The sequence below is a fragment of the Oryzias latipes genome, chromosome 6 (assembly GCF_053564925.1).
Source record: "Oryzias latipes strain Hd-rR chromosome 6, Olatipes_Hd-rR_3.1".
In the NCBI taxonomy this organism is placed as follows: domain Eukaryota; kingdom Metazoa; phylum Chordata; class Actinopteri; order Beloniformes; family Adrianichthyidae; genus Oryzias; species Oryzias latipes.
Window position 1 is genome coordinate 10,544,689 of NC_136242.1, and position 16,324 is coordinate 10,561,012.

General features: G+C 42.8%; 19 non-coding genes across 19 annotated transcripts; all 19 read right to left on the bottom strand.

The window, feature by feature from the left end:
* Positions 1-277: 277 nt before the first annotated feature.
* On the bottom strand, positions 278-468 carry LOC144992981 (U2 spliceosomal RNA). Its single transcript, XR_013657009.1, has one exon. It is a non-coding gene; the product is annotated as a U2 spliceosomal RNA (small nuclear RNA).
* A 683-nt stretch (positions 469-1,151) lies between these two features.
* LOC144992990 (U2 spliceosomal RNA) lies at positions 1,152-1,342 on the bottom strand. Its single transcript, XR_013657018.1, has one exon. It is a non-coding gene; the product is annotated as a U2 spliceosomal RNA (small nuclear RNA).
* A 682-nt stretch (positions 1,343-2,024) lies between these two features.
* LOC144992630 (U2 spliceosomal RNA) lies at positions 2,025-2,215 on the bottom strand. The gene has a single exon (XR_013656699.1). It is a non-coding gene; the product is annotated as a U2 spliceosomal RNA (small nuclear RNA).
* A 685-nt stretch (positions 2,216-2,900) lies between these two features.
* On the bottom strand, positions 2,901-3,091 carry LOC144992696 (U2 spliceosomal RNA). The gene has a single exon (XR_013656765.1). It is a non-coding gene; the product is annotated as a U2 spliceosomal RNA (small nuclear RNA).
* Positions 3,092-3,773: 682 nt separating this feature from the next.
* On the bottom strand, positions 3,774-3,964 carry LOC144992631 (U2 spliceosomal RNA). The gene has a single exon (XR_013656700.1). It is a non-coding gene; the product is annotated as a U2 spliceosomal RNA (small nuclear RNA).
* A 682-nt stretch (positions 3,965-4,646) lies between these two features.
* Positions 4,647-4,837, bottom strand: LOC144992802 (U2 spliceosomal RNA). The gene has a single exon (XR_013656866.1). It is a non-coding gene; the product is annotated as a U2 spliceosomal RNA (small nuclear RNA).
* A 682-nt stretch (positions 4,838-5,519) lies between these two features.
* On the bottom strand, positions 5,520-5,710 carry LOC144992996 (U2 spliceosomal RNA). Its single transcript, XR_013657025.1, has one exon. It is a non-coding gene; the product is annotated as a U2 spliceosomal RNA (small nuclear RNA).
* Positions 5,711-6,393: 683 nt separating this feature from the next.
* On the bottom strand, positions 6,394-6,584 carry LOC144993001 (U2 spliceosomal RNA). The gene has a single exon (XR_013657030.1). It is a non-coding gene; the product is annotated as a U2 spliceosomal RNA (small nuclear RNA).
* A 682-nt stretch (positions 6,585-7,266) lies between these two features.
* On the bottom strand, positions 7,267-7,457 carry LOC144992712 (U2 spliceosomal RNA). Its single transcript, XR_013656781.1, has one exon. It is a non-coding gene; the product is annotated as a U2 spliceosomal RNA (small nuclear RNA).
* Positions 7,458-8,139: 682 nt separating this feature from the next.
* Positions 8,140-8,330, bottom strand: LOC144992769 (U2 spliceosomal RNA). The gene has a single exon (XR_013656835.1). It is a non-coding gene; the product is annotated as a U2 spliceosomal RNA (small nuclear RNA).
* A 679-nt stretch (positions 8,331-9,009) lies between these two features.
* Positions 9,010-9,200, bottom strand: LOC144992808 (U2 spliceosomal RNA). The gene has a single exon (XR_013656871.1). It is a non-coding gene; the product is annotated as a U2 spliceosomal RNA (small nuclear RNA).
* Positions 9,201-9,882: 682 nt separating this feature from the next.
* LOC144992701 (U2 spliceosomal RNA) lies at positions 9,883-10,073 on the bottom strand. Its single transcript, XR_013656770.1, has one exon. It is a non-coding gene; the product is annotated as a U2 spliceosomal RNA (small nuclear RNA).
* Positions 10,074-10,755: 682 nt separating this feature from the next.
* Positions 10,756-10,946, bottom strand: LOC144992715 (U2 spliceosomal RNA). The gene has a single exon (XR_013656784.1). It is a non-coding gene; the product is annotated as a U2 spliceosomal RNA (small nuclear RNA).
* Positions 10,947-11,628: 682 nt separating this feature from the next.
* LOC144992861 (U2 spliceosomal RNA) lies at positions 11,629-11,819 on the bottom strand. The gene has a single exon (XR_013656922.1). It is a non-coding gene; the product is annotated as a U2 spliceosomal RNA (small nuclear RNA).
* Positions 11,820-12,501: 682 nt separating this feature from the next.
* Positions 12,502-12,692, bottom strand: LOC144992747 (U2 spliceosomal RNA). The gene has a single exon (XR_013656815.1). It is a non-coding gene; the product is annotated as a U2 spliceosomal RNA (small nuclear RNA).
* A 682-nt stretch (positions 12,693-13,374) lies between these two features.
* On the bottom strand, positions 13,375-13,564 carry LOC144992830 (U2 spliceosomal RNA). Its single transcript, XR_013656893.1, has one exon. It is a non-coding gene; the product is annotated as a U2 spliceosomal RNA (small nuclear RNA).
* Positions 13,565-14,246: 682 nt separating this feature from the next.
* Positions 14,247-14,437, bottom strand: LOC144992632 (U2 spliceosomal RNA). The gene has a single exon (XR_013656701.1). It is a non-coding gene; the product is annotated as a U2 spliceosomal RNA (small nuclear RNA).
* A 682-nt stretch (positions 14,438-15,119) lies between these two features.
* Positions 15,120-15,310, bottom strand: LOC144992716 (U2 spliceosomal RNA). The gene has a single exon (XR_013656785.1). It is a non-coding gene; the product is annotated as a U2 spliceosomal RNA (small nuclear RNA).
* Positions 15,311-15,992: 682 nt separating this feature from the next.
* On the bottom strand, positions 15,993-16,183 carry LOC144992633 (U2 spliceosomal RNA). Its single transcript, XR_013656702.1, has one exon. It is a non-coding gene; the product is annotated as a U2 spliceosomal RNA (small nuclear RNA).
* Positions 16,184-16,324: the final 141 nt, after the last annotated feature.

Below are 16,324 nucleotides of genomic sequence, written 5' to 3' on the forward strand. Positions count from 1 at the left end.
GAACACAGCCCCTCCATTACATCAAAAGTTGCATGCTGACGCTGATACAAAACCTTTAACTTGATGACTTTGAGGACCATGCCCCCTCCACTGCATCAAACGATTGGCCGTGGATGATGTCATCCATGCCCTGCTGCAACAGCAGACTCCTTGAGAGTGCTGTGACTTGCAAACAGTGTTACAGTCTGGCAGAATTTAATTTCACCTAAACAGTCGTTTTAACATTAATCAAGCACTACCAGCTGGACTGAAAACTTTTTCTTTGTACCAATTTAAAGATGTGGGCACTGTTCCCAGAAACACTGCAATACTGGGTCAATGCATGGAGTGAATAGAGCAAGCTCCACCTTCACATCCGTTCTTCAAAAATCGGCTTAATAGGTTGTCCTCCACTGGAGGACATATCAGATATTAAACTGATAAGAACAGATACTACACTTGATCTTAGCCAAAAGGCCGAGAAGCGATAACTAACCACTTCACTGCCAATGAGAGCAACTCTTGCAGCAGGACACTGGACTCATGGACGCCTGTTAATAGGTGGGACTTGGTGACCCACCTCAAATCCCAGCTCCCCACAAAAGCTTCACATGTCCTGATGTGAATGAAAAAAGCAGCCAGTCAGTAGGAAACACTGTCTTGTATACACACCTATGTCGGTTCTAGAATGTAGGTCGTATGAATTCACAAATATCCATATTTGGATCATTTTTCACGTATACATTTAGAGACACAAATTAACCGTAGACACACAAACAGTTGAACAAAAACTTGACTCATAGGCTTTATGCTGACTGCATTCAAGTGGATTGAATTTAGCCTTCTAGGGTGTTTTGTGTCACTGATGTGGTACCTTTGAACAACAGCATTGAATGAACACAGCCCCTCCACTACATCAAAAGTTGCATGCTGACGCTGATACAAAACCTTTAACTTGATGACTTTGAGGACCATGCCCCCTCCACTGCATCAAACGTTTGGCCGTGGATGATGTCATCCATGCCCTGCTGCAACAGCAGACTCCTTGAGAGTGCTGTGACTTGCAAACAGTGTTACAGTCTGGCAGAATTTAATTTCACCTAAACAGTCGTTTTAACATTAATCAAGCACTACCAGCTGGACTAAAAACTTTTTCTTTGTACCAATTTAAAGATGTGGGCACTGTTCCCAGAAACACTGCAATACTGGGTCAATGCATGGAGTGAATAGAGCAAGCTCCACCTTCACATCCGTTCTTCAAAAATCGGCTTAATAGGTTGTCCTCCACTGGAGGACATATCAGATATTAAACTGATAAGAACAGATACTACACTTGATCTTAGCCAAAAGGCCGAGAAGCGATAACTAACCACTTCACTGCCAATGAGAGCAACTCTTGCAGCAGGACACTGGACTCATGGACGCCTGTTAATAGGTGGGACTTGGTGACCCACCTCAAATCCCAGCTCCCCACAAAAGCTTCACATGTCCTGATGTGAATGAAAAAAGCAGCCAGTCAGTAGGAAACACTGTCTTGTATACACACCTATGTCGGTTCTAGAATGTAGGTCGTATGAATTCACAAATATCCATATTTGGATCATTTTTCACGTATACATTTAGAGACACAAATTAACCGTAGACACACAAACAGTTGAAGAAAACTTGACTCATAGGCTTTATGCTGACTGCATTCAAGTGGATTGAATTTAGCCTTCTAGGGTGTTTTGTGTCACTGATGTGGTACCTTTGAACAACAGCATTGAATGAACACAGCCCCTCCACTACATCAAAAGTTGCATGCTGACGCTGATGCAAAACCTTTAACTTGATGACTTTGACGACCATGCCCCCTCCACTGCATCAAACGATTGGCCGTGGATGATGTCATCCATGCCCTGCTGCAACAGCAGACTCCTTGAGAGTGCTGTGACTTGCAAACAGTGTTACAGTCTGGCAGAATTTAATTTCACCTAAACAGTCGTTTTAACATTAATCAAGCACTACCAGCTGGACTATAAACTTTTTCTTTGTACCAATTTAAAGATGTGGGCACTGTTCCCAGAAACACTGCAATACTGGGTCAATGCATGGAGTGAATAGAGCAAGCTCCACCTTCACATCCGTTCTTCAAAAATCGGCTTAATACGTTGTCCTCCACTGGAGGACATATCAGATATTAAACTGATAAGAACAGATACTACACTTGATCTTAGCCAAAAGGCCGAGAAGCGATAACTAACCACTTCACTGCCAATGAGAGCAACTCTTGCAGCAGGACACTGGACTCATGGACGCCTGTTAATAGGTGGGACTTGGTGACCCACCTCAAATCCCAGCTCCCCACAACAAAAGCTTCACATGTCCTGATGTGAATGAAAAAAGCAGCCAGTCAGTAGGAAACACTGTCTTGTATACACACCTATGTCGGTTCTAGAATGTAGGTCGTATGAATTCACAAATATCCATATTTGAATCATTTTTCACGTATACATTTAGAGACACAAATTAACTGTAGACACACAAACAGTTGAAGAAAACTTGACTCATAGGCTTTATGCTGACTGCATTCAAGTGGATTGAATTTAGCCTTCTAGGGTGTTTTGTGTCACTGATGTGGTACCTTTGAACAACAGCATTGAATGAACACAGCCCCTCCACTACTTCAAAAGTTGCATGCTGACGCTGATGCAAAACCTTTAACTTGATGACTTTGAGGACCATGCCCCCTCCACTGCATCAAACGTTTGGCCGTGGATGATGTCATCCATGCCCTGCTGCAACAGCAGACTCCTTGAGAGTGCTGTGACTTGCAAACAGTGTTACAGTCTGGCAGAATTTAATTTCACCTAAACAGTCGTTTTAACATTAATCAAGCACTACCAGCTGGACTAAAAACTTTTTCTTTGTACCAATTTAAAGATGTGGGCACTGTTCCCAGAAACACTGCAATACTGGGTCAATGCATGGAGTGAATAGAGCAAGCTCCACCTTCAAATCCGTTCTTCAAAAATCGGCTTAATACGTTGTCCTCCACTGGAGGACATATCAGATATTAAACTGATAAGAACAGATACTACACTTGATCTTAGCCAAAAGGCTGAGAAGCGATAACTAGCCACTTCACTGCCAATGAGAGCAACTCTTGCAGCAGGACACTGGACTCATGGACGCCTGTTAATAGGTGGGACTTGGTGACCCACCTCAAATCCCAGCTCCCCACAAAAGCTTCACATGTCCTGATGTGAATGAAAAAAGCAGCCAGTCAGTAGGAAACACTGTCTTGTATACACACCTATGTCGGTTCTAGAATGTAGGTCGTATGAATTCACAAATATCCATATTTGGATCATTTTTCACGTATACATTTAGAGACACAAATTAACCGTAGACACACAAACAGTTGAAGAAAACTTGACTCATAGGCTTTATGCTGACTGCATTCAAGTGGATTGAATTTAGCCTTCTAGGGTGTTTTGTGTCACTGATGTGGTACCTTTGAACAACAGCATTGAATGAACACAGCCCCTCCACTACATCAAAAGTTGCATGCTGACGCTGATGCAAAACCTTTAACTTGATGACTTTGAGGACCATGCCCCCTCCACTGCATCAAACGATTGGCCGTGGATGATGTCATCCATGCCCTGCTGCAACAGCAGACTCCTTGAGAGTGCTGTGACTTGCTAACAGTGTTACAGTCTGGCAGAATTTAATTTCACCTAAACAGTCGTTTTAACATTAATCAAGCACTACCAGCTGGACTATAAACTTTTTCTTTGTACCAATTTAAAGATGTGGGCACTGTTCCCAGAAACACTGCAATACTGGGTCAATGCATGGAGTGAATAGAGCAAGCTCCACCTTCACATCCGTTCTTCAAAAATCGGCTTAATACGTTGTCCTCCACTGGAGGACATATCAGATATTAAACTGATAAGAACAGATACTACACTTGATCTTAGCCAAAAGGCCGAGAAGCGATAACTAACCACTTCACTGCCAATGAGAGCAACTCTTGCAGCAGGACACTGGACTCATGGACGCCTGTTAATAGGTGGGACTTGGTGACCCACCTCAAATCCCAGCTCCACACAAAAGCTTCACATGTCCTGATGTGAATGAAAAAAGCAGCCAGTCAGTAGGAAACACTGTCTTGTATACACACCTATGTCGGTTCTAGAATGTAGGTCGTATGAATTCACAAATATCCATATTTGGATCATTTTTCACGTATACATTTAGAGACACAAATTAACCGTAGACACACAAACAGTTGAAGAAAACTTGACTCATAGGCTTTATGCTGACTGCATTCAAGTGGATTGAATTTAGCCTTCTAGGGTGTTTTGTGTCACTGATGTGGTACCTTTGAACAACAGCATTGAATGAACACAGCCCCTCCACTACATCAAAAGTTGCATGCTGACGCTGATGCAAAACCTTTAACTTGATGACTTTGAGGACCATGCCCCCTCCACTGCATCAAACGATTGGCCGTGGATGATGTCATCCATGCCCTGCTGCAACAGCAGACTCCTTGAGAGTGCTGTGACTTGCAAACAGTGTTACAGTCTGGCAGAATTTAATTTCACCTAAACAGTCGTTTTAACATTAATCAAGCACTACCAGCTGGACTATAAACTTTTTCTTTGTACCAATTTAAAGATGTGGGCACTGTTCCCAGAAACACTGCAATATTGGGTCAATGCATGGAGTGAATAGAGCAAGCTCCACCTTCACATCCGTTCTTCAAAAATCGGCTTAATACGTTGTCCTCCACTGGAGGACATATCAGATATTAAACTGATAAGAACAGATACTACACTTGATCTTAGCCAAAAGGCCGAGAAGCGATAACTAACCACTTCACTGCCAATGAGAGCAACTCTTGCAGCAGGACACTGGACTCATGGACGCCTGTTAATAGGTGGGACTTGGTGACCCACCTCAAATCCCAGCTCCCCACAAAAGCTTCACATGTCCTGATGTGAATGAAAAAAGCAGCCAGTCAGTAGGAAACACTGTCTTGTATACACACCTATGTCGGTTCTAGAATGTAGGTCGTATGAATTCACAAATATCCATATTTGGATCATTTTTCACATATACATTTAGAGACACAAATTAACCGTAGACACACAAACAGTTGAAGAAAACTTGACTCATAGGCTTTATGCTGACTGCATTCAAGTGGATTGAATTTAGCCTTCTAGGGTGTTTTGTGTCACTGATGTGGTACCTTTGAACAACAGCATTGAATGAACACAGCCCCTCCATTACATCAAAAGTTGCATGCTGACGCTGATACAAAACCTTTAACTTGATGACTTTGAGGACCATGCCCCCTCCACTGCATCAAACGATTGGCCGTGGATGATGTCATCCATGCCCTGCTGCAACAGCAGACTCCTTGAGAGTGCTGTGACTTGCAAACAGTGTTACAGTCTGGCAGAATTTAATTTCACCTAAACAGTCGTTTTAACATTAATCAAGCACTACCAGCTGGACTGAAAACTTTTTCTTTGTACCAATTTAAAGATGTGGGCACTGTTCCCAGAAACACTGCAATACTGGGTCAATGCATGGAGTGAATAGAGCAAGCTCCACCTTCACATCCGTTCTTCAAAAATCGGCTTAATAGGTTGTCCTCCACTGGAGGACATATCAGATATTAAACTGATAAGAACAGATACTACACTTGATCTTAGCCAAAAGGCCGAGAAGCGATAACTAACCACTTCACTGCCAATGAGAGCAACTCTTGCAGCAGGACACTGGACTCATGGACGCCTGTTAATAGGTGGGACTTGGTGACCCACCTCAAATCCCAGCTCCCCACAAAAGCTTCACATGTCCTGATGTGAATGAAAAAAGCAGCCAGTCAGTAGGAAACACTGTCTTGTATACACACCTATGTCGGTTCTAGAATGTAGGTCGTATGAATTCACAAATATCCATATTTGGATCATTTTTCACGTATACATTTAGAGACACAAATTAACCGTAGACACACAAACAGTTGAACAAAAACTTGACTCATAGGCTTTATGCTGACTGCATTCAAGTGGATTGAATTTAGCCTTCTAGGGTGTTTTGTGTCACTGATGTGGTACCTTTGAACAACAGCATTGAATGAACACAGCCCCTCCACTACATCAAAAGTTGCATGCTGACGCTGATACAAAACCTTTAACTTGATGACTTTGAGGACCATGCCCCCTCCACTGCATCAAACGTTTGGCCGTGGATGATGTCATCCATGCCCTGCTGCAACAGCAGACTCCTTGAGAGTGCTGTGACTTGCAAACAGTGTTACAGTCTGGCAGAATTTAATTTCACCTAAACAGTCGTTTTAACATTAATCAAGCACTACCAGCTGGACTAAAAACTTTTTCTTTGTACCAATTTAAAGATGTGGGCACTGTTCCCAGAAACACTGCAATACTGGGTCAATGCATGGAGTGAATAGAGCAAGCTCCACCTTCACATCCGTTCTTCAAAAATCGGCTTAATAGGTTGTCCTCCACTGGAGGACATATCAGATATTAAACTGATAAGAACAGATACTACACTTGATCTTAGCCAAAAGGCCGAGAAGCGATAACTAACCACTTCACTGCCAATGAGAGCAACTCTTGCAGCAGGACACTGGACTCATGGACGCCTGTTAATAGGTGGGACTTGGTGACCCACCTCAAATCCCAGCTCCCCACAAAAGCTTCACATGTCCTGATGTGAATGAAAAAAGCAGCCAGTCAGTAGGAAACACTGTCTTGTATACACACCTATGTCGGTTCTAGAATGTAGGTCGTATGAATTCACAAATATCCATATTTGGATCATTTTTCACGTATACATTTAGAGACACAAATTAACCGTAGACACACAAACAGTTGAAGAAAACTTGACTCATAGGCTTTATGCTGACTGCATTCAAGTGGATTGAATTTAGCCTTCTAGGGTGTTTTGTGTCACTGATGTGGTACCTTTGAACAACAGCATTGAATGAACACAGCCCCTCCACTACATCAAAAGTTGCATGCTGACGCTGATGCAAAACCTTTAACTTGATGACTTTGACGACCATGCCCCCTCCACTGCATCAAACGATTGGCCGTGGATGATGTCATCCATGCCCTGCTGCAACAGCAGACTCCTTGAGAGTGCTGTGACTTGCAAACAGTGTTACAGTCTGGCAGAATTTAATTTCACCTAAACAGTCGTTTTAACATTAATCAAGCACTACCAGCTGGACTAAAAACTTTTTCTTTGTACCAATTTAAAGATGTGGGCACTGTTCCCAGAAACACTGCAATACTGGGTCAATGCATGGAGTGAATAGAGCAAGCTCCACCTTCACATCCGTTCTTCAAAAATCGGCTTAATACGTTGTCCTCCACTGGAGGACATATCAGATATTAAACTGATAAGAACAGATACTACACTTGATCTTAGCCAAAAGGCTGAGAAGCGATAACTAGCCACTTCACTGCCAATGAGAGCAACTCTTGCAGCAGGACACTGGACTCATGGACGCCTGTTAATAGGTGGGACTTGGTGACCCACCTCAAATCCCAGCTCCCCACAAAAGCTTCACATGTCCTGATGTGAATGAAAAAAGTAGCCAGTCAGTAGGAAACACTGTCTTGTATACACACCTATGTCGGTTCTAGAATGTAGGTCGTATGAATTCACAAATATCCATATTTGGATCATTTTTCACGTATACATTTAGAGACACAAATTAACCGTAGACACACAGACAGTTGAAGAAAACTTGACTCATAGGCTTTATGCTGACTGCATTCAAGTGGATTGAATTTAGCCTTCTAGGGTGTTTTGTGTCACTGATGTGGTACCTTTGAACAACAGCATTGAATGAACACAGCCCCTCCACTACTTCAAAAGTTGCATGCTGACGCTGATGCAAAACCTTTAACTTGATGACTTTGAGGACCATGCCCCCTCCACTGCATCAAACGTTTGGCCGTGGATGATGTCATCCATGCCCTGCTGCAACAGCAGACTCCTTGAGAGTGCTGTGACTTGCAAACAGTGTTACAGTCTGGCAGAATTTAATTTCACCTAAACAGTCGTTTTAACATTAATCAAGCACTACCAGCTGGACTGAAAACTTTTTCTTTGTACCAATTTAAACATGTGGACACTGTTCCCAGAAACACTGCAATACTGGGTCAATGCATGGAGTGAATAGAGCAAGCTCCACCTTCACATCCGTTCTTCAAAAATCGGCTTAATACGTTGTCCTCCACTGGAGGACATATCAGATATTAAACTGATAAGAACAGATACTACACTTGATCTTAGCCAAAAGGCCGAGAAGCGATAACTAACCACTTCACTGCCAATGAGAGCAACTCTTGCAGCAGGACACTGGACTCATGGACGCCTGTTAATAGGTGGGACTTGGTGACCCACCTCAAATCCCAGCTCCCCACAAAAGCTTCACATGTCCTGATGTGAATGAAAAAAGCAGCCAGTCAGTAGGAAACACTGTCTTGTATACACACCTATGTCGGTTCTAGAATGTAGGTCGTATGAATTCACAAATATCCATATTTGGATCATTTTTCACGTATACATTTAGAGACACAAATTAACCGTAGACACACAAACAGTTGAAAAAAACTTGACTCATAGGCTTTATGCTGACTGCATTCAAGTGGATTAAATTTAGCGTTCTAGGGTGTTTTGTGTCACTGATGTGGTACCTTTGAACAACAGCATTGAATGAACACAGCCCCTCCACTACATCAAAAGTTGCATGCTGACGCTGATGCAAAACCTTTAATTTGATGACTTTGAGGACCATGCCCCCTCCACTGCATCAAACGTTTGGCCGTGGATGTCATCCATGCCCTGCTGCAACAGCAGACTCCTTGAGAGTGCTGTTACTTGCAAACAGTGTTACAGTCTGGCAGAATTTAATTTCACCTAAACAGTCGTTTTAACATTAATCAAGCACTACCAGCTGGACTAAAAACTTTTTCTTTGTACCAATTTAAAGATGTGGGCACTGTTCCCAGAAACACTGCAATACTGGCTCAATGCATGGAGTGAATAGAGCAAGCTCCACCTTCACATCCGTTCTTCAAAAATCGGCTTAATACGTTGTCCTCCACTGGAGGACATATCAGATATTAAACTGATAAGAACAGATACTACACTTGATCTTAGCCAAAAGGCCGAGAAGCGATAACTAACCACTTCACTGCCAATGAGAGCAACTCTTGCAGCAGGACACTGGACTCATGGACGCCTGTTAATAGGTGGGACTTGGTGACCCACCTCAAATCCCAGCTCCCCACAAAAGCTTCACATGTCATGATGTGAATGAAAAAAGCAGCCAGTCAGTAGGAAACACTGTCTTGTATACACACCTATGTCGGTTCTAGAATGTAGGTCGTATGAATTCACAAATATCCATATTTGGATCATTTTTCACGTATACATTTAGAGACACAAATTAACCGTAGACACACAAACAGTTGAAGAAAACTTGACTCATAGGCTTTATGCTGACTGCATTCAAGTGGATTGAATTTAGCCTTCTAGGGTGTTTTGTGTCACTGATGTGGTACCTTTGAACAACAGCATTAAATGAACACAGCCCCTCCACTACTTCAAAAGTTGCATGCTGACGCTGATGCAAAACCTTTAACTTGATGACTTTGAGGACCATGCCCCCTCCACTGCATCAAACGTTTGGCCGTGGATGATGTCATCCATGCCCTGCTGCAACAGCAGACTCCTTGAGAGTGCTGTGACTTGCAAACAGTGTTACAGTCTGGCAGAATTTAATTTCACCTAAACAGTCGTTTTAACATTAATCAAGCACTACCAGCTGGACTATAGACTTTTTCTTTGTACCAATTTAAAGATGTGGGCACTGTTCCCAGAAACACTGCAATACTGGGTCAATGCATGGAGTGAATAGAGCAAGCTCCACCTTCACATCCGTTCTTCAAAAATCGGCTTAATATGTTGTCCTCCACTGGAGGACATATCAGATATTAAACTGATAAGAACAGATACTACACTTGATCTTAGCCAAAAGGCCGAGAAGCGATCACTAACCACTTCACTGCCAATGAGAGCAACTCTTGCAGCAGGACACTGGACTCATGGACGCCTGTTAATAGGTGGGACTTGGTGACCCACCTCAAATCCCAGCTCCCCACAAAAGCTTCACATGTCCTGATGTGAATGAAAAAAGCAGCCAGTCAGTAGGAAACACTGTCTTGTATACACACCTATGTCGGTTCTAGAATGTAGGTCGTATGAATTCACAAATATCCATATTTGGATCATTTTTCACGTATACATTTAGAGACACAAATTAACCGTAGACACACAAACAGTTGAAGAAAACTTGACTCATAGGCTTTATGCTGACTGCATTCAAGTGGATTGAATTTAGCCTTCTAGGGTGTTTTGTGTCACTGATGTGGTACCTTTGAACAACATCATTGAATGAACACAGCCCCTCCACTACATCAAAAGTTGCATGCTGACGCTGATGCAAAACCTTTAACTTGATGACTTTGAGGACCATGCCCCCTCCACTGCATCAAACGTTTGGCCGTGGATGATGTCATCCATGCCCTGCTGCAACAGCAGACTCCTTGAGAGTGCTGTGACTTGCAAACAGTGTTACAGTCTGGCATAATTTAATTTCACCTAAACAGTCGTTTTAACATTAATCAAACACTACCAGCTGGACTAAAAACTTTTTCTTTGTACCAATTTAAAGATGTGGGCACTGTTCCCAGAAACACTGCAATACTGGGTCAACGCATGGAGTGAATAGAGCAAGCTCCACCTTCACATCCGTTCTTCAAAAATCGGCTTAATACGTTGTCCTCCACTGGAGGACATATCAGATATTAAACTGATAAGAACAGATACTACACTTGATCTTAGCCAAAAGGCCGAGAAGCGATAACTAACCACTTCACTGCCAATGAGAGCAACTCTTGCAGCAGGACACTGGACTCATGGACGCCTGTTAATAGGTGGGACTTGGTGACCCACCTCAAATCCCAGCTCCCCACAAAAGCTTCACATGTCCTGATGTGAATGAAAAAAGCAGCCAGTCAGTAGGAAACACTGTCTTGTATACACACCTATGTCGGTTCTAGAATGTAGGTCGTATGAATTCACAAATATCCATATTTGGATCATTTTTCACGTATACATTTAGAGACACAAATTAACCGTAGACACACAAACAGTTGAAGAAAACTTGGCTCATAGGCTTTATGCTGACTGCATTCAAGTGGATTGAATTTAGCCTTCTAGGGTGTTTTGTGTCACTGATGTGGTACCTTTGAACAACAGCATTGAATGAACACAGCCCCTCCACTACATCAAAAGTTGCATGCTGACGCTGATACAAAACCTTTAACTTGATGACTTTGAGGACCATGCCCCCTCCACTGCATCAAACGTTTGGCCGTGGATGATGTCATCCATGCCCTGCTGCAACAGCAGACTCCTTGAGAGTGCTGTTACTTGCAAACAGTGTTACAGTCTGGCAGAATTTAATTTCACCTAAACAGTCGTTTTAACATTAATCAAGCACTACCAGCTGGACTGAAAACTTTTTCTTTGTACCAATTTAAAGATGTGGGCACTGTTCCCAGAAACACTGCAATACTGGGTCAATGGATGGAGTGAATAGAGTAAGCTCCACCTTCACATCCGTACTTCAAAATTCGGCTTAATACGTTGTCCTCCACTGGAGGACATATCAGATATTAAACTGATAAGAACAGATACTACACTTGATCTTAGCCAAAAGGCCGAGAAGCGATAACTAATCACTTCACTGCCAATGAAAGCAACTCTTGCAGCAGGACACTGGACTCATGGACGCCTGTTAATAGGTGGGACTTGGTGACCCACCTCAAATCCCAGCTCCCCACAAAAGCTTCACATGTCCTGATGTGAATGAAAAAAGCAGCCAGTCAGTAGGAAACACTGTCTTGTATACACACCTATGTCGGTTCTAGAATGTAGGTCGTATGAATTCACAAATATCCATATTTGAATCATTTTTCACGTATACATTTAGAGACACAAATTAACTGTAGACACACAAACAGTTGAAGAAAACTTGACTCATAGGCTTTATGCTGACTGCATTCAAGTGGATTGAATTTAGCCTTCTAGGGTGTTTTGTGTCACTGATGTGGTACCTTTGAACAACAGCATTGAATGAACACAGCCCCTCCACTACATCAAAAGTTGCATGCTGACGCTGATGCAAAACCTTTAACTTGATGACTTTGAGGACCATGCCCCCTCCACTGCATCAAACGTTTGGCCGTGGATGATGTCATCCATGCCCTGCTGCAACAGCAGACTCCTTGAGAGTGCTGTGACTTGCAAACAGTGTTACAGTCTGGCAGAATTTAATTTCACCTAAACAGTCGTTTTAACATTAATCAAGCACTACCAGCTGGACTAAAAACTTTTTCTTTGTACCAATTTAAAGATGTGGGCACTGTTCCCAGAAACACTGCAATACTGGGTCAACGCATGGAGTGAATAGAGCAAGCTCCACCTTCACATCCGTTCTTCAAAAATCGGCTTAATACGTTGTCCTCCACTGGAGGACATATCAGATATTAAACTGATAAGAACAGATACTACACTTGATCTTAGCCAAAAGGCAGAGAAGCGATAACTAACCACTTCACTGCCAATGAGAGCAACTCTTGCAGCAGGACACTGGACTCATGGACGCCTGTTAATAGGTGGGACTTGGTGACCCACCTCAAATCCCAGCTCCCCACAAAAGCTTCACATGTCCTGATGTGAATGAAAAAAGCAGCCAGTCAGTAGGAAACACTGTCTTGTATACACACCTATGTCGGTTCCAGAATGTAGGTCGTATGAATTCACAAATATCCATATTTGGATCATTTTTCACGTATACATTTAGAGACACAAATTAACCGTAGACACACAAACAGTTGAAGAAAACTTGACTCATAGGCTTTATGCTGACTGCATTCAAGTGGATTGAATTTAGCCTTCTAGGGTGTTTTGTGTCACTGATGTGGTACCTTTGAACAACAGCATTGAATGAACACAGCCCCTCCACTACATCAAAAGTTGCATGCTGACGCTGATGCAAAACCTTTAACTTGATGACTTTGAGGACCATGCCCCCTCCACTGCATCAAACGTTTGGCCGTGGATGATGTCATCCATGCCCTGCTGCAACAGCAGACTCCTTGAGAGTGCTGTGACTTGCAAACAGTGTTACAGTCTGGCAGAATTTAATTTCACCTAAACAGTCGTTTTAACATTAATCAAGCACTACCAGCTGGACTAAAAACTTTTTCTTTGTACCAATTTAAAGATGTGGGCACTGTTCCCAGAAACACTGCAATACGGGTCAATGCATGGAGTGAATAGAGCAAGCTCCACCTTCACGTCCGTTCTTCAAAAATCAGCTTAATACGTTGTCCTCCACTGGAGGACATATCAGATATTAAACTGATAAGAACAGATACTACACTTGATCTTAGCCAAAAGGCCGAGAAGCGATAACTAACCACTTCACTGCCAATGAGAGCAACTCTTGCAGCAGGACACTGGACTCATGGACGCCTGTTAATAGGTGGGACTTGGTGACCCACCTCAAATCCCAGCTCCCCACAAAAGCTTCACATGTCCTGATGTGAATGAAAAAAGTAGCCAGTCAGTAGGAAACACTGTCTTGTATACACACCTATGTCGGTTCTAGAATGTAGGTCGTATGAATTCACAAATATCCATATTTGGATCATTTTTCACGTATACATTTAGAGACACAAATTAACCGTAGACACACAAACAGTTGAAGAAAACTTGACTCATAGGCTTTATGCTGACTGCATTCAAGTGGATTGAATTTAGCCTTCTAGGGTGTTCTGTGTCACTGATGTGGTACCTTTGAACAACAGCATTGAATGAACACAGCCCCTCCACTACATCAAAAGTTGCATGCTGACGCTGATGCAAAACCTTTAACTTGATGACTTTGAGGACCATGCCCCCTCCACTGCATCAAACGTTTGGCCGTGGATGATGTCATCCATGCCCTGCTGCAACAGCAGACTCCTTGAGAGTGCTGTTACTTGCAAACAGTGTTACAGTCTGGCAGAATTTAATTTCACCTAAACAGTCGTTTTAACATTAATCAAGCACTACCAGCTGGACTGAAAACTTTTTCTTTGTACCAATTTAAAGATGTGGGCACTGTTCCCAGAAACACTGCAATACTGGGTCAATGCATGGAGTGAATAGAGCAAGCTCCACCTTCACATCCGTTCTTCAAAAATCGGCTTAATACGTTGTCCTCCACTGGAGGACATATCAGATATTAAACTGATAAGAACAGATACTACACTTGATCTTAGCCAAAAGGCCGAGAAGCGATAACTAACCACTTCACTGCCAATGAGAGCAACTCTTGCAGCAGGACACTGGACTCATGGACGCCTGTTAATAGGTGGGACTTGGTGACCCACCTCAAATCCCAGCTCCCCACAAAAGCTTCACATGTCATGATGTGAATGAAAAAAGCAGCCAGTCAGTAGGAAACACTGTCTTGTATACACACCTATGTCGGTTCTAGAATGTAGGTCGTATGAATTCACAAATATCCATATTTGGATCATTTTTCACGTATACATTTAGAGACACAAATTAACCGTAGACACACAAACAGTTGAAGAAAACTTGACTCATAGGCTTTATGCTGACTGCATTCAAGTGGATTGAATTTAGCCTTCTAGGGTGTTTTGTGTCACTGATGTGGTACCTTTGAACAACATCATTGAATGAACACAGCCCCTCCACTACATCAAAAGTTGCATGCTGACGCTGATGCAAAACCTTTAACTTGATGACTTTGAGGACCATGCCCCCTCCACTGCATCAAACGTTTGGCCGTGGATGATGTCATCCATGCCCTGCTGCAACAGCAGACTCCTTGAGAGTGCTGTGACTTGCAAACAGTGTTACAGTCTGGCAGAATTTAATTTCACCTAAACAGTCGTTTTAACATTAATCAAGCACTACCAGCTGGACTAAAAACTTTTTCTTTGTACCAATTTAAAGATGTGGGCACTGTTCCCAGAAACACTGCAATACTGGGTCAACGCATGGAGTGAATAGAGCAAGCTCCACCTTCACATCCGTTCTTCAAAAATCGGCTTAATACGTTGTCCTCCACTGGAGGACATATCAGATATTAAACTGATAAGAACAGATACTACACTTGATCTTAGCCAAAAGGCCGAGAAGCGATAACTAACCACTTCACTGCCAATGAGAGCAACTCTTGCAGCAGGACACTGGACTCATGGACGCCTGTTAATAGGTGGGACTTGGTGACCCACCTCAAATCCCAGCTCCCCACAAAAGCTTCACATGTCCTGATGTGAATGAAAAAAGCAGCCAGTCAGTAGGAAACACTGTCTTGTATACACACCTATGTCGGTTCTAGAATGTAGGTCGTATGAATTCACAAATATCCATATTTGGATCATTTTTCACGTATACATTTAGAGACACAAATTAACCGTAGACACACAAACAGTTGAAGAAAACTTGACTCATAGGCTTTATGCTGACTGCATTCAAGTGGATTGAATTTAGCCTTCTAGGGTGTTTTGTGTCACTGATGTGGTACCTTTGAACAACAGCATTGAATGAACACAGCCCCTCCACTACATCAAAAGTTGCATGCTGACGCTGATACAAAACCTTTAACTTGATGACTTTGAGGACCATGCCCCCTCCACTGCATCAAACGTTTGGCCGTGGATGATGTCATCCATGCCCTGCTGCAACAGCAGACTCCTTGAGAGTGCTGTTACTTGCAAACAGTGTTACAGTCTGGCAGAATTTAATTTCACCTAAACAGTCGTTTTAACATTAATCAAGCACTACCAGCTGGACTGAAAACTTTTTCTTTGTACCAATTTAAAGATGTGGGCACTGTTCCCAGAAACACTGCAATACTGGGTCAATGCATGGAGTGAATAGAGCAAGCTCCACCTTCACATCCGTTCTTCAAAAATCGGCTTAATACGTTGTCCTCCACTGGAGGACATATCAGATATTAAACTGATAAGAACAGATACTACACTTGATCTTAGCCAAAAGGCCGAGAAGCGATAACTAACCACTTCACTGCCAATGAGAGCAACTCTTGCAGCAGGACACTGGACTCATGGACGCCTGTTAATAGGTGGGACTTGGTGACCCACCTCAAATCCCAGCTCCCCACAAAAGCTTCACATGTCATCATGTGAATGAA